Source organism: Pipra filicauda, unplaced genomic scaffold (genome assembly GCF_003945595.2).
Source record: "Pipra filicauda isolate LSUMZ 115617 unplaced genomic scaffold, ASM394559v2 scaffold140_size2443280_pilon, whole genome shotgun sequence".
In the NCBI taxonomy this organism is placed as follows: domain Eukaryota; kingdom Metazoa; phylum Chordata; class Aves; order Passeriformes; family Pipridae; genus Pipra; species Pipra filicauda.
The window spans coordinates 2,099,010-2,115,083 of NW_024103885.1; positions in this window are offsets into that span (position 1 = coordinate 2,099,010).

Below are 16,074 nucleotides of genomic sequence, written 5' to 3' on the forward strand. Positions count from 1 at the left end.
AACCTTGATGAGCCACCTATTAGAGAATCCTGAGGTGAGGTGGAGATGGAGATCTGTCATTGATATCTATCTGCCCTAAACCTGGACTCCCCAAGGTTTGGGATGTTCAATTTAAACATCTCATTTTCTAGTTTTGGTTCCTCTCTGGCTTGGTGTAATACAGGATACATGCCACATACATGGAGTCAGATGCTTCTCTGTGTGTTTGCAGTACTTCCAAAACAGCTGTCCACTGTAATGCAAACTGACGAAGTTGCAAGATAGCCATTTCAGACAGTGAGTTCTCACTTATAAACCTTGTCAGCCAGTGAAACTCTCTTGTGGGTCCATATAATTTTAAATATGCCTGGAAAATGTGGGAACTAACATAAACCTGCTTTAGGAAAGGAAATTAGCTTCTCTTTAAAAAAAAATCTAAAAACAACTCACACCATATATTCAGTGTCAGGAGCTAGCAAAAGTTCTATAAGTGTGTTCATATATTTGGCATCCAGTAACACAATTCTTTTCTTAGATCACAGTCATTACATCCTTTAAAACACCTGGACTTTTTGTTGTATTCTGAATACAGCACGTTCAGCTAAACCCTAGTCATGACACATCTGTCTTTTAGATGCTTTAAATTCCAAAAAGGATATTTTTAAGGAAACAACAGACACATAGTGCGCAGATTTGCAAATGCCTTGCAAACCAGTCCTAGCTTTATCTCCATTCTCCAGCCATGCAGTCAAGTGCCAACATTTGGATCAGCATCCTTACCTGTGAAATCCAGCCTGGCTCTGAGCCCAATGAGCTACAAATAGAAGGGACACTTGTGAGATTATGGATCCAAACATATCACTCCGAGCAGCTGGGTAGGACTGGGGAGAAGCAGTGACGGGATTGACTCCTCTTGTTCAGAAGAACTGCCAGAATGAACGGTGATTGCTGGTGCGTTTGGACATGGAAACAAGCAGAGCCATGCCAGAAATAGGCAGTTTCAGGGCTTGAAGATGACTCATGCCAGCTCTTATCGATGTAAACACAGCCCACCTGAAGAATGCAGGGGCGTTCAAGTATGGTAGGTAGGTTCTTCTCCCTGCAAAAGATACTTAAAAGGTAACTCATTCTTTGCATGGAAATGTCTTGGCAAATCCAGTCCTTGCCTAAGTTTTTCTTATTAATGCATCTCGAATTGCAAGCAAGCACATTTCACACAAAAATAAAAGTATTATGATGATACTCCATGTCTTCTGATATGGTTGTCCCCAAAGATCATGTCGGGATTTTTGGCACAGTGGGCTTGTTAATTCTAAAAGCAGTATGTGACTAAAATGACTACAATCATAGAACTGTTGACACTGGGGACAAAAATTTCCTCCTAATGGCATCTCTTTTTGATGGTTCTAGGGCTGCAAAAATGCTCCAGATATAAAGCTGAAATTCACTATTTTTATGCGGAACATTCCCAAACCATGAATCATCTGAGGTTTCCCCTCATCACTGATATTTGAGTACACACCCTGTGTTACCTCGCAGTATGGGACCTCACAAAACAAGAGCAAGGGCAAGAAAAACAAAGTTAATGTTTGTTCTTTCTAATCCACAAATTTATTAGGGACAGAAGTTAACCAACGAAGACCTTTTATTTGGACTTCAGCCCTGGATTTTTATTCTGTCTGGCTGAGTGTTGCATTCTCTGTTGTAATATATGTCCTCATCTTCTCAACCCCTGACATTTGGGCTGATTAAGTCCTAGAAGGTCATGGGGAAACATAGCAGGAGCTTGTAACATATGGTGCTGATAAACATCTCAGCATCAGAGATAAGGAGCTGGTCAATGTAATCTTAGGAAACTCAGGTTTTGTTGCCATAAAACTATATACATTGTAAAGCCTAATCCCTACACAGCTTTAATTAGCTGGTAAACATATCAGATTCATGATGAATGGTGTTCTGCTTACCTAGATGTTATTCACTGACTGCCATCGGTTGGTTAAAATGTGAAGTATCTCTGCCTTGCAGCTTGTTAGGATGATGTGTTATGGTGAATGATTGCTGCTCTGGAAGTTTTGGGATGAGGGTGGCGGAAGCGAATGAATTTGATTTCTGGACCCACCCACACAGCCTCTGCTGCCAGGTAAAATGGCAGTGCCATGTGGTTTCCTAAGTACTGGTCAAATAAAAGACTTTCTTAAAAGGTGGAATATATGCAATTAAGTTTAATTCTCTCTTTCAGGGAGAGCTGAAGCTGTTCAGCACCCTGCAGAGCTGTTTCCCTGGGCTCCATGCCGCTCCCTCTTTCAGTATAGTCATGCTAAGTGTTGTTATTAGCCACGGTTTCACAAAAGCAAGTGGAAATGTAACTACTTTTATTTCTCTTGGTCTGTTTTTACACTACAGTCAGAGGCATGATTGCAACACATTGTAGATAGGCATAAGGTAGTTTTCATCCTGCTAAGCTAAGCAGCAGTACCAGTGAGGGTTTGGCAGCCTGGACTTCTGCTTGGCACAGAATTGCCCATTGATAGTGGGGCACACAGCAAAGTCCATGCTGCTGGCACTGAGCTCACCAGCAGAAGCGCAGCCTCAGGATAATCTCTATATGTGCTGAAGTCACACTTTCAACTGCAGCATCTCCACATTTGGGAGTAACCACAGGGATGCATGTCATATCTGATTACTGGAATTTCTTGCACTTCTGAGTGGACCCCACTAACCCATGATTATACCTGTGTCATGCACTGCAGCAACAAAGATTATTTGTCATGTTTCTCTCTTTGGTCCCAGAATGTCATTCCTATAACCTCTTCCCAGACTCAGCTGAGGCTGAAGGTTGCAAATTCCAGGTCTATGGACCATGGTTAACTCTGCAGCTGATGGGAACCAGCAGGCAGTGGTGGCTTTGGTTTTGGGACTGGCGCTTTGCCTGGGCTTAGCAATGCTGTGGTGCATGGAGCAGAGGAGAGGAGCGAAAGGCTAAAAGAAAGTTTTAATGATTGTGTATGTCCTTTTCAAATATCCATAGGTCCTTATACTGAAGAGTTTTGCTTTAGCATCAGGAACCAAAGAAGAACAAAGGGATTTTGCTCATTAGAGACCTTCGAGTTGCACCGTGGGATGAGAAGACCAGCACTGCTTACTGCTAGTTACGTAGACGCTGCTTTATATTGCATATTTAATGCAGAAATAGGGCTCCTTTATTCCTAGGAAGGATAATAACTAAAGTTTTCTGGGGTTTCACTTTCAGACTTGCAGAGTGCTCCATTTATTACTCTGTTCACCGTGTTCAGGTTATGGTTTAAGAGCTGATCAATTGGGCAAGGCGTCTGAACTAGCAATGGACCTTTATGTTTAATATCTGTTGATGGCTTTTCCTCTTACTTTTTGAACTCATGTATAACCCTTAACATCTGCAACATCGCGCGGCAAGGACTTTTTCCGTGCAGATTTCGACTTGATGGCCCAAGTTATTTTCCAGTACACTGACCCAGTTTTCCCTACTCATTTTCTCCATCTCCATGTTACTTAGGACTTTATGGACAGCTATACCCCCAGTTGCTTCCTTTCAAGTCAGAGTATTCCTAGCCCATAGTAAAATCTGTTTGCATCTCCCCAAACCTGTAAACAGGGCCCCTTGCTGAGGTGACATGTCAGGCATGGTTCCCAAGCAGGTCTCCACAAGATGCCCGGCTTCCTTTGGGAGGAAGGAGTGTGTGGGACAGTCAGCAGAGGACCGTGTTTTGTCAACCAATTTGCATGACGGATGTACTGCAGCGTTGGCAAACATCAGTCAATGTCAAGATCTGACTTTGCCGGCATCTTCTTAGTGTTGCTATTTTTGACCAGTGAAAAGTTTCCGGGGGTTGGGCTGGGCTTGTCTCCTGTATACGGCATTGTCCTGTTCCCAGGCTACTTGCTCTGGCTCCTGGCTGGCTGCTGGGAAGGATAAGAAGCAGAAGGCAGAGGTTGTATGGCTGAAACACGGCACAAACAGGAGCGCTATTTACCACCATGAACCAGCAGAACAGAGGGAACGCAGGGCCTATCTTATCAGTTACTTGCTGAGTTAAGACTCGGGGGTATAAAAACTCTCTTTAAACTCTGAGTAATACCCATAAACAGAGCTTTTAGGAGATAACTTCACCAGCAGAATTTTTTTGGTGCACTTATGTGTAGTTTTATATTACAATCAGAAAGACATCTTTATATTGTCTGATAAAGTTCTTAAACTGGCAACAACTATTTAGCATTACAGTTTGGTTAAGTACTAAACCAGCAGGGAACATGCAGCTAAAGCAATACAATTATTAATATATTTAATGATATCAGAACAATGGCTTCAGCCATTTCGAGCCTACTCTTGGGCTAATGTTCCTAATTTTTCAGGAGAATTATTAAGTTTTATTAGCAATTTGCATCTCAGTATAATTATATGGCTATTAGAGAAATCAATATTATATTACGTAGAGTCCCTTAATAGCTATACTGTTTGTTGAGCCTGTTATAGGGCCAGCTTTGAAATCAATTAAGGACAGTCTTTTTAATTCTGCTGAAATTGGGCTTTACATGATGAGATAGATGTCTTAGACACTGAAGAAAAGGTTGCAAAATCTGTCCTCAGTCTTAAATCCTTGCATTCAATTGAGAGTTTTACAAGTAAATTGAAGAAAATCATTGCTGTATGTTTAAAAATCTTTCCCCCCCCCATTGTGACTCTGAAACTTCATTAAAATTCCTGACCACTACCTGGCTTTCGAGCAAATTAAAATATTCCTATAAATATGTATATTCAAACCACTATGCCATAAACACAATTGTCTCTTACTGCAAAAATTCACTGATCCAAGGTGAAGAACAGTTTGCCACATAAGTCTGTGACAGATTCCTCATCTGAATCGATGAAGTGCTTTTCATTTTTCATTATGATGCTTTTTCTTTGCTAAGAGCATTTCCTTAGATAGGTTTGGGCATATGACAGTCAATCAGAGCTTAAATATCATGGTAAAAAATGCAAGGTATATCAAGGCAGCTTTCATTTCATGAGCTGTACTTACAGTATACATACTTTCAGTGTAACTCAGCCCAGCATTTCTCTGACACTTACTCTGACATTAGGTGGAAATGTCACCAGAAGAAACTGCCCTACCTTGGCTTAGAACTCTCAGGCTTAATCCTTACCCCAGGTTGTGTGGGGTTTTTGTGCTAGCAAAGGACAAAGCTGACCGAAAACAAATTGGGGTGGGGTTATTCGGTTGGTTGGTTGGTTTTCTCAGGTTACTTCGAACTCAAACAACTCCCAGGATGCAATTTGCTGAGCACCACAGCTACATGGCAGCTGTAGGAGGGAAAGCTGTGGGTTCTGGCAGTGGTGGAGAGGCACAGCTTCACTCCTTCCTCCTGCTAACTCTGCTTGTGAAACTAAAACCATTGCAGCCCTTTCCTGAGGTAGCACAGTGTGTCTGTGTGGCTGTGAGCTGCAAATGTGGGAGAGTCACCCACTGCTCCCATCCTGGGACATTTCTTGAAATGGTAAGGCATCTTTCCCTGTTCACTATGGACTGGTTTCTTCTTCACTAGCTGAAAGGATTTCAAGCAAACTTGGAGGTATTCTTTCAGATGTGTAAAACTCCTCATCAAAAGAGCTCTTCCCATTTCTTTTGGTTGTGTTACAGATAATAAGATAATACAGAGAACAGATAATACTTTGCTAGCTACTCACATAATTTGTGTCTCTCAGAAAAAGAAGAGTTGTAGGGAAAAACTCTTTTCTACCTCTTCCAGCATAAGAACTAGTGAGAGTGAGCTGCAAATACATTAATATAGTTTTCATCCGTGCTCAGTAAACCTGTGAAATTCTTTTCTACAGATTGTTAATATTTACATGGGTTCAGAAAACTGTTGAGAAAATTAATGGAAGAAGAAAGCATTCAGATATATTAAAAATATAAGACACCATCGCAAGTTCAGGAAATCTCTGAGCTCCAAATTGTGGGAAACTGAGACAAGGTGTTTGTGAGAAGATTTCTATGTGCTTATCCTGCTCTTGTAGTGTTCGTTTGGCTTCCACTATTGACTGCTAAAGCTCCCGGAAGGGTACTTTGGTATTCTGTGATAAGACCCTCCTGATGTTTTTAAAAGTGAACTTGTAAGCTCTTATAGTTATTGTCTTGACTCATTAATTCTCTGTAAGAGTTAGAGTTTTCAGGCTGCACATAAATGTGTGTTTTTCAACGTACACCTAGAGTGTTCTGCACTGAGCACCGTCTAGATTGGTAAAATGAATTCTGATACATTGCTCTAAATAGTCCTGAGCCCTCAGAAAATGAGTGTTTCACCAAAGAGAGGGTGAAAGGGCAGTGGATCAGACACCATACTGTGCATGAATGGCTGCAGCCTACAGTTTGATTTCAGTGATGCTTCACTGCCACTGTGCACCAGCCACACACCTTATAGCTCATGCAGCAGTTGTTGAAGAGTCATGTAGCCTCTGGGTGAGAGATTTTAGGCCCTGATTTTTAGCCTTTTCACTGCAAATAAACAATGCATTCCTGACATTTCAAGTACACAAGCAGAATATCCTCAGCTCCATCAGGCTGCTGACAAGTTGTGCAGAGGAAATCTACTACAGCCTCAGGAACTGATGAGTTTCCTACTCATTCTCGACAAATTGACTTGTGCTAAATATATATATCCTGTATTTCCACACAATCTTGGTGAAGAAGGCAACCAGTTTACTCTTTTTTTTTTGAGGCGGAAAAAAACATAGGGTGAATGTAAAGCAGTAATTCATAAAGGAAAAACTAAATCACATTTTTCTTATGACTCCATGCTTCTAGCTCAAAGTTCACTGAACACAGCATCAGACTATGCTCAGCAATGCACAGAGAGGGAAAGCTCATTGACACCACGGGGGTGCCTGTGTAGTTAGCAATTTTACAAGGAAAAACTTCCTGGAGACTAAAGCATGGAAATGTCACATAACTGCTAAAAATGCTGTTTACTTTGGTGTCTTTGTATGTTGCCTTGTGGCATCAACCTTTAAGAGATAGTCAGATATTCTGACAAAAGATAGCTAGACACAGTGAGCTCAGTCCTGCAGCTGGAGGGACTTATGCATCCACAGTTCTCTGCAGACAAATAAATAAGTGTCCTGAATATGAGCCTGGGCAGAAAAGCCCCATCAGATTTGCAGCTTGGTATTTGGCGCACATGAGCACCAAATACCTGAGAGTGCTGCTACAGCTGTGTCAATCCGTGCAAAGCATATAGGTGAGGGATCTGGATACAGGGGTTGTACAAACCATATGTGATGCATACAGGTAAGAGACTTTCACAGCATCATAACACAGCATTTAACCTTTCTGGCTTCTTCTAAACCTTTCCAGTAAGACTGAAGAAACCAAATAGACAGCCAGTTAAAGCTGTCCTCTGGGAAATCCAGCTCCCTGCTTCAGCTTACACCTCACTATCTGTATCCTTTTCCAGCAAACCACTGTCTCACTATAAGTCTTCTCCCATGAGAGGTATGATATGAGCTTGTAAACTTCTACAAATATTGCTGTAAGTCCTGGGGCCCCAGGAAATTTCAGAAAAAACTTACTTTACTCCCCCTTTTAAAATATTCTACCTTAAAAGTTTCAGATTAGACTTTAGGTGTTAACTATTCAGATAGGTTTTTTCTTCCTTATTCTCTTGCTTCACATACACACTGACACCTTAACATTTCAGTCCTCCCCACCATCTTTAGAGCAAGAATGTATAAATCTGGTCTAGCTTTTCTTAATTTTTGCTGGGGATAGATGGAGGTGCAAGCAAGGCTGTGATTGGCATTGTCAAAGCAGGAGCTAATCAGTCCCTGGGAACAAATGTTTACTGTTCTGATAGCAAAGCAGTAGGGAAAACTCAAGTTACAGCTGGATTTCTCTCAACTCAGCCCTCTGCAGACAAGGGCATGTTAAAATAAAACTCATTAGAGGAAGCATATGCTAACATTACCTGAGGTTGAAGTAGAAGAGGAAAGCAGACAAGTCTGCCCTCTGAGCCTGGAATCAGCAAAGCTGAACTGACCATGGCTCCTGCTCTTGTGGTCAGATTGCTTAGTACCTAATAAGTCACAAACTCCATTTGAAGTCTTTTCCCAGAACTGGACTATATACAAAATAAAAAAATGGAAATCTAGTGGACTCAAATGGTTAGTTAACTAAAAAGTTACTGCAGGGGGCAGGAAGGGAGGACAGGCAGACAGTGTGATTACATTAGAATGAACATCACCAGGGTGATGTTATGCAAAACGTTAAATGCCATACATATCATGCTACAACCATTGAATACTTTTTTTTTTCTTCAGAGAGTCCAGGGAAAACTTGTGAGTTTTCTCTGAAGTTCACTGGATTTTTGCCCTCGTGTAAACCTCCTCCCTATGAAGACCATAATCCTGCAAAAGGAACTATGTGAAACTGTCCTCATTAAACCCAGGAGTATTGTACCTTTGATTTTAATCCAGCCAATATTTTGCAAGTTGCTGTCTCTGCAAGATCTCACAAACTGTGCAAAGAAAAATCGTCTTTTACTGATCTCACAGTTTCTGAAACCCATGGGACAGTATCGGTGGAAAAAACCAAGGCCAATTAGACAACAATAACCCAGGCTTCTCCCTACAAAACAGCAGTCCCCTCCCAATGCAGCTAAAGGAAGCAACAAGGCAGATGAGGAAGGTAAACTTGGGATCTCAAAGGAAAGAGTCTCTGGTATTTATAAAAGTCAGAGGTTCACACGGAAACTTTGTAACAGCAGTGATCCTCTCCAATCTATTTCAGGACACACAGCCCCTTTTCCGCTATAGTATTTGACTCCTTAGTGCTGTAATATTTCTCCTCTTTCTTTTAACTCTTTAAGTGAAAAACCTTGTACTAATTTGAAACCATATCAGCAGCTAGAATACATGAAGTGAGAGCTGAGCACTAAAATTCATTTCATGAATAAAACCAGAAAAAAACCCAAAGCACATCTTTAGCATGTGAACTGTAAGCAACAAAGCCATTTGACCCACCATGGTCTTCTGTGATGAACAAACCCACATCATGGAAAAACAGAAAGGGAAATTGCCTGCAGCAGACGATGTGATGAAGCACAAAGAATGCTGATGCATGCTTCATTTCAAATGTTAATACCCTCTGAAAGAACAGCATGGACTCTGTTCAGTGCCTTCATACAGGATCATGGGGTAATTCAGTTTGGAAGGGACTGCAGAAGGTCTTTGCTCCAGGCTCCTGCCGAAGCAGGGCCAGCTCTGAGATTAGATGAAAGTGCATTTTACCACCCTCTTTGAGTCATTGATGTTAAACACAAGAGTTTCCAAGACAGACACCTGTGGTACTCCACTTATTACCAGCTTCTAGGTGGAACGTGACCTATTAACCCTCATAGCCTGATTATCCAACCAGCTTTTCAGCTATCTAGTTATCCACCCATTCAGATTGCAAAGTCCTAACTAGGGATACAAGAACATTGTGAGCAGCAGCCTCAAAAGCCTCACTGAAAGTTCAAGGCAAATGTACTGCTCTCCCCTCACCTGCAAAGCCAGTTATTTTATCACAGAAGACAGTCAAGTTGATCAGGCATGACTTACCATTCGTAAGTCCATGCTAACTGATACCATTCACCTTCATTCCCTTGTATGCCCAGAAATATCTTCTAAAAATACTTGTTTCAAAATTTTCCCGGGCATCAAAGTGAGACTGGTCTGCAGTGCCCTGGATTGAATTCCTTTTGGCCTTTTTTGACCATGTATGTGTAGCATTTGCTTTTCTCCAGTCATTAGAGAGAGGTCTCTCCCAGCTTTCATAAGGGGGAGGGGAAAATTTGTTTTCAAAATGTTCCTTCAAAAAGGAAAAAAAAATGCTAATGAATATTACTCTTGACTGTAGGAGTTTTCATATCACAGTTAGTCCAGGCCTCTCTAGTTGTCCAGACCTTCCCTGAATCTTGTTAATATAAGCCTTTAGCTTTTCTCAACAAATTGGTTTGAACTTTCTAACCTCAAAGGTTAAGCCTGCTACTCAGTGAGTATCTCATATTATCTGCCTTTATAAACTGGAAGAAGGCCTGAGTCATCCCAGCTGTAGATGTTTGCTCCAATCCTGGCAGGATTTTAAAATTGCGGGTTACACCTGTTTATCATCTGGAATGAGAAAAGCAACATGACTCTCTCTGTAGCAGCCCCGTGTTTATCTGACAGCTCAAGCTCAGGATCATGAGATCCTCAGGAGACCACGTTTCAACTTGGTATCCTGATTTGTGGCCTCTAATTGTTTGTTTTGAAAACAGAACTGTCACCAGCATCCCTTGAAGACACAGCTCTGGGATTTAACTCTGTTGTAGCAGTCACTTGATATTACTGCTAAAATGAGAGAGCATATTGATGTTAATTGAGGTCAGCATCTGATGTGTTTTAATGACTTCTGATTGCTGCCATTACAACCATTATTACTACTGCTTACTTTTCTATAACCTTCTTGCTCATCCATTAGGTAGTATATCAGTTAAACAGGTTTCTTCCAATCATAATGAGTGGCAAATGAGGGATGATAAGAAAACTTCTGCTCCTTGAGATTAATGGAAGTGTTATTTCACCAGCATCATATCAAGTTAATAATGCTGAAAGACATAGCATTTCCGTTCTTAAAAAAAAAAAAAAAAGAAAAAAAGGAAAAGGAAAAAGATATGATTATGCACATAAATCAGTTATAAAACTTAGAAACCACAATTCCAAAAAGGAATAAGAGAGAGTGAGACACCTGTCAGCACCATCACCTTGAGTAATCATGGCTTCTGGTCTAATGATAAATACTTTTTTCTGCTTTGATATCTCAGTTTTTGGATGCCTGAAAATAATAACAGGGCACATAACTTACAAGTACATTCAGCTGTGGTTGAGTCACAGAGAATCTGATACATAAGTAGTGTGATGTGTTGGACAGAAATGCTGAGGAGTGTCATACCATTCTAGGCCACCTCAAACAAGATACTGAGATGGTGAAGGAATGAGCTAGCATGGGCTAACAGGAACCTTCAACAAAGACCTACAAAGAACCAAGATGTCCTGCGTCCTGGTGCAGCAACTCCACTCAGCAGCATGGGCTGTGACCAGTTTTATGGAAACAGGGAGACCCGCTGGATGGGAAGTTGAACACAAGCCAGTAGTGAGGAGATGCTGAGGGAGATGGGTTTGTTTATCCTGTGGAAGCAAAGGCTGGGGAGATACAACTGCTCTCTTCAGCTACCTGTTGTAGCATACCTTCTTGGAGGTGCAGTGTAAAAGGATAAGAGGAAAGGGTCACAGTGAAGAGCAAGTGGTATTTCAGATGAGTATAAAGAAAAGCTTTTCAGCATAAGCACTGGAGAAGGTTGCTCAGAGAAGCAACTGTGCAGATTTTGCAAATTTGGTGGAGAAAAGGCCCTGAATAATCTGATCTAAGCGAAGTTAGCCCTGGTTTGATCAGAACGATGGGCCTGATGACCACCAGAACCCCCTCCAGTCCTAAGTTATTCTATGACTCAAAGTGTTAGGTTGTACTGGAAAAATATTTCAGCAGAAAGCTTTCCATGGAGTAACTCTGCTCTGGTAAAAATGAAAATATTTCATATGTATTTTTACATGAAACTTGAAAAAAATCTCAGAAACACTTTTGAACAACTCAAAACTGATGTATTACTTCAGTTGTTATGTTATCTGTATACAATTTTTACTAATCCATACTGTAAATAGATACCTATATGTATTTTCTATTGTAACACTGAACTACTGTGAAAAGGAAAGAATTCTATATTATCAAATGACTGTGATAAGGTCTGGTTGATGTTTCCAAAATTACGCCGTTTGGAATACTTTCTGCAAAACTTTACATACTTATAGTTATTTTCTGATAAAGAAAATTAGACTTTCCCGAAAAGGAGCGGATAGGAATTTTATCATCTATAAATCACATACTAGCTATCAGAAGTGATAAAATGTATCACACCGAATACATCCTATTTGTGTGCTGACTCACACAGAAGCTGCCCATCTTCTTGTTCAAGAAAGAAAATTTGCTATGTTATCACTTGTTGCTTTCAATTCTGATTTCTGTATCATCTGTGTGATAAAAGGTATGTATCACCAGACTGAGCCAGGGAAGAAGAAAATCATCATTCAGCTTTGCACATCTTTTGATCGAAGTTGTTTTAGGGATTACCTTTCAGAAGGAAAACAGTTTTAGCATATAAACTCCTCTGGCCAATGTTTATCCAAGGCAGAGCATGAGGACACAACTTAGGTGTGTATAAACAGTTAATTTCATGGAGAATTAGTCTGTATTTCGGGGACCAACAGGCAGCAAGGTACAATGTGCTTCAAGCTGCCACTGAATCTCAGAGTGCCTATGACAAGAGTTTTAGTAGAATTCGTAATATTATTCAGAGTATTTATCTTTATAATAATTTTTTCTGCTATGATATTAAGTTTTTACCTTCAACAACACTCAGCAACAGCTGAGGTAACAATAAAGAATATTTATCCTACTTACTTATGACTTTTAAGGCTAAGATGCTTCTCTGGAGGCTCTGAAGTCAGTCTGTCATATCAGGGCCTATAGCAATATATTTTAAATAGAAATATATTGCACAAAACAAAGTATAAAATTTACCATATAAGTTTTGTGTTTCAGGCAAATTTAAAATAAAACTAGGAGCTGACTGGCTCTGCTTCTCTGTGATATGGCATCTAACATGAACAAAAAAGTCAACAAGAACATCAGGGTTGTTACTTCCAGGAAGCAATCTATTTTTAATATTATAAACGCTTTCCTGTTTTCTTTTATCCGAGATTTCTTCAGCGTGTATGAAATTCAAGGGTTTAAACATTTTTTTTTTCCCTTGGCCATGGTATGCAATCACAGAGATCAACATTTGTTATTTATTTTAAGAAAACCTCTGCACTATATCAACTAAGAAGGGTAACATTGATAGGCTTTATGGTTCACATGTGTCAACCTTGTCCTAGGTGAAAAGCTACTGCTGTTAGAATGCTTGTGCAGTGTGTGTGCATCTAGTGTACGTGGGATACATGTTCTGAGACTGAGAGCAGCCAGGATATCAACTGATCTGAAATTAGATTATCCATGTTAGTATTTTTAGTTCTTATTGAACTGGAAGCAAAATGAGCTCAAAAAGAAACCATCAAATGGCTCCAACTGAGATCAGTGATAAACAATGTTTTTTTCGCACAGCAAAAAACAGAGTAAACACAGTCCAGGTTTGCTCTGGCGGCCATGCTTGTAATACAGCAAGAACATCCTTTTCAAATTCTTGTCCTGTCTGCTGCTACAAGCAGAGAGCAGTGGGTGTTAGAGAGACTTCTCCAGGCTTTATGCAATCTCTGTGGTGGCTGCAGCACAGTCTGGGGGTGCCAGGGGAGCAAAGAGAAGTATGCATATGCACGCCTGCATGTACAGCAGGTACTCATATAAGTGGTTGGCCAACGCGTGGGGTCCTACAGATTAGGAGGAAAATCCAGTGATGGAGCTGATTGCCTCTGCTGGATAGTGAATATCTATGAGAAAATCACATTCCTTGTTTTAATTTGACAAGAACTTCAGCCAGTAAAGCCAGTCAAGATGCTGGTGTTGGGATGCAGCTTGATAATCCCCTGATTTTACTTTGCAAAGTCCCTTTCTCAGTAAATGGATCATATAACAGTTCCTGAAAGCCGTTAGCTGGTTTTGCTAAAAATCGCTCAAACCTTGCACAAACCACTTTTATAAATAATCTTCATGTTTGGATTTGTCAGTGTGTTATACTACTTCTGTTCTTTATTGCAAATTCAGAAGCTGTAATGCTGTCCAAATGGGTTTTTGAGTTCACCTCTTCACTGAGTAATGAGATGTCTGTTTTTCAGCCTCAGTCAGAATCCCTCAGACTCCAGATGATCTTATAAGTTTTGTCTTATAACTACACTGTTTGCTATTCTTATGCAATGTGTACTCAATAGTGAAAAGTCATTATATAAATTGTTATTTATGCATCCTGACTCAACCTTAAAGCTGATTTGCCTATACTCAATTGCTTCCCCTCTTGCTCATGTCCACTTCAGAGAGTGATCTGTATTTGTGATGCTCCATCCTCTTCTGTCTAATGACCATTTCTTTATTTCTGAAGCAGAATTGTTGCCCATTGTAAAATGAGTTTAATTGTTTTCTTGTTCTTCATGCTTTGTCATGAGTCATACCAGAACTGCTGATTCTCAGCAAGACACAGACCTGGAGTTACAAGGCTCATAAAGATCTGCACCCATCTTCCTTGTTAGCACCTGCTTCCTTTTCTAATGCATTAGTACAGTACAAAATGTAAGTAATATGGCAAATTCCAGAGCCATTCCCAGTCATCTGGCATCCATCCACTGACCTTGGTCCACAAACTGAAGACCAGGTGAAAGCCTGTGAGTTGGTTCATCGCCAGTTTATCCTGGAAATCCTTGGTAGCTTTCTTATCCGCTAGGAATACATGACTTCAGTGGTCCTCCAGTAGCTCAGGTAGAGTCATCCATTTCCCTCCCACCCCTAAGCCCCCATGCCTTTGTCTTCATTCTTAGCTGTTTCCCTGTGTTGCTCCTATTGCTGGCTGTCTCCAAGCCACATTCTGATGGTCTGTACTCAATCCAGATGGCTCAGACTGTTCTGCAACACTAGGAGAGAAGCACCATTCATGCAAGGGCATTGATAGGCATTCCTGCTTCTGTTAAACTTCCAAAGATAACAATGAATAAAGATTAGCAGATTTAACATCTTTGGGAATGGTCTAGATGATGGAACAGAGTGTACACTCCGCAAGTTTGCCGGCACTACTAATCAGGAGGAGTGGCTGATACACCAGATTATTGTGATGCTGTGCAGAGAGACCTGGACAGGCCAGAAGAATGAACTGGCAGGATCTTCATGAAGTTCAACAAGGGGACAGGCAGAGTCCTGCACATGGGGAAGAGCAACCCCAGGCTGGAGACCAAAGGTCTGGAAATTGATTCTGCAGAGATGGCCTTGAAAGTCCTTGGTGGACACCAAGTTGAACATGAAATAGTTCAGCAACTTCCTGGACTGCACCGAAAAGACTGTCTCCAGCAGGCTGAAGAGGGAATCTTTCCTCTCTACTCATTGTCAGTGAGACAGATCTGGAATGCTGCGTCAAGTTTTGGGCTCAGCAGTTTAAAAAGCACATGGACACACTGGAGTGAGTCTGGTAANAGGAAAGGAAAAGGAAAGGAAAAGGAAAGGAAAAGGAAAGGAAAAGGAAAGGAAAAGGAAAGGAAAAGGAAAGGAAAAGGAAAAGGAAAAGGAAAAGGAAAAGGAAAAGGAAAAGGAAAAGGAAAGGAAAGGAAAGGAAAGGAAAGGAAAGGAAAGGAAAGGAAAGGAAAGGAAAGGAAAGGAAAGGAAAGGAAAGGAAAGGAAAGGAAATGAAAGGAAAGGAAAGGAAAGGAAAGGAAAGGAAAGGAAAGGAAAGGAAAGGAAAGGAAAGGAAAGGAAAGGAAAGGAAAGGAAAGGAAAGGAAAGGAAAGGAAAGGAAAGGAAAGGAAAGGAAAGGAAATGTCTTACTTCCTTTTTTTCCAATGTTTTGCAGAGAAATATTATGCCCACATTATGTGAGCACTGGAAGGCACCTTGGAAAAGGTTGCCTGTGCCAAAAAAATCCCAGATAATTTTTTGGTTGAAAACTGCTGAAAAAATATCCTGACACTCCAAATTATGTACATAGAAAAACAAACAAATGAACAATGGCATTTTAGTTTAGCTTAGGAAGAACAATTCATACTGAAGAATAAAGTCACTGACTTTCCAACTCTATTTTCAGTGGCCAATTATAAAATAAAAGAAAAAAGATGAAAAATGGACTAAGAAGGTCACCTATTTTACCTCCAGGTTACATCAGCTATACCTAACAAGTCCTGACAGATGTTTCTCTAACTTGTCCTCAAAATCCTCCAGTGATAGAAAAGCTACAAGCTCCCAAAGCAGTCTCATACATACCAATTTATTATGATAGAAAACGAAATAGTTTAATCAGAGA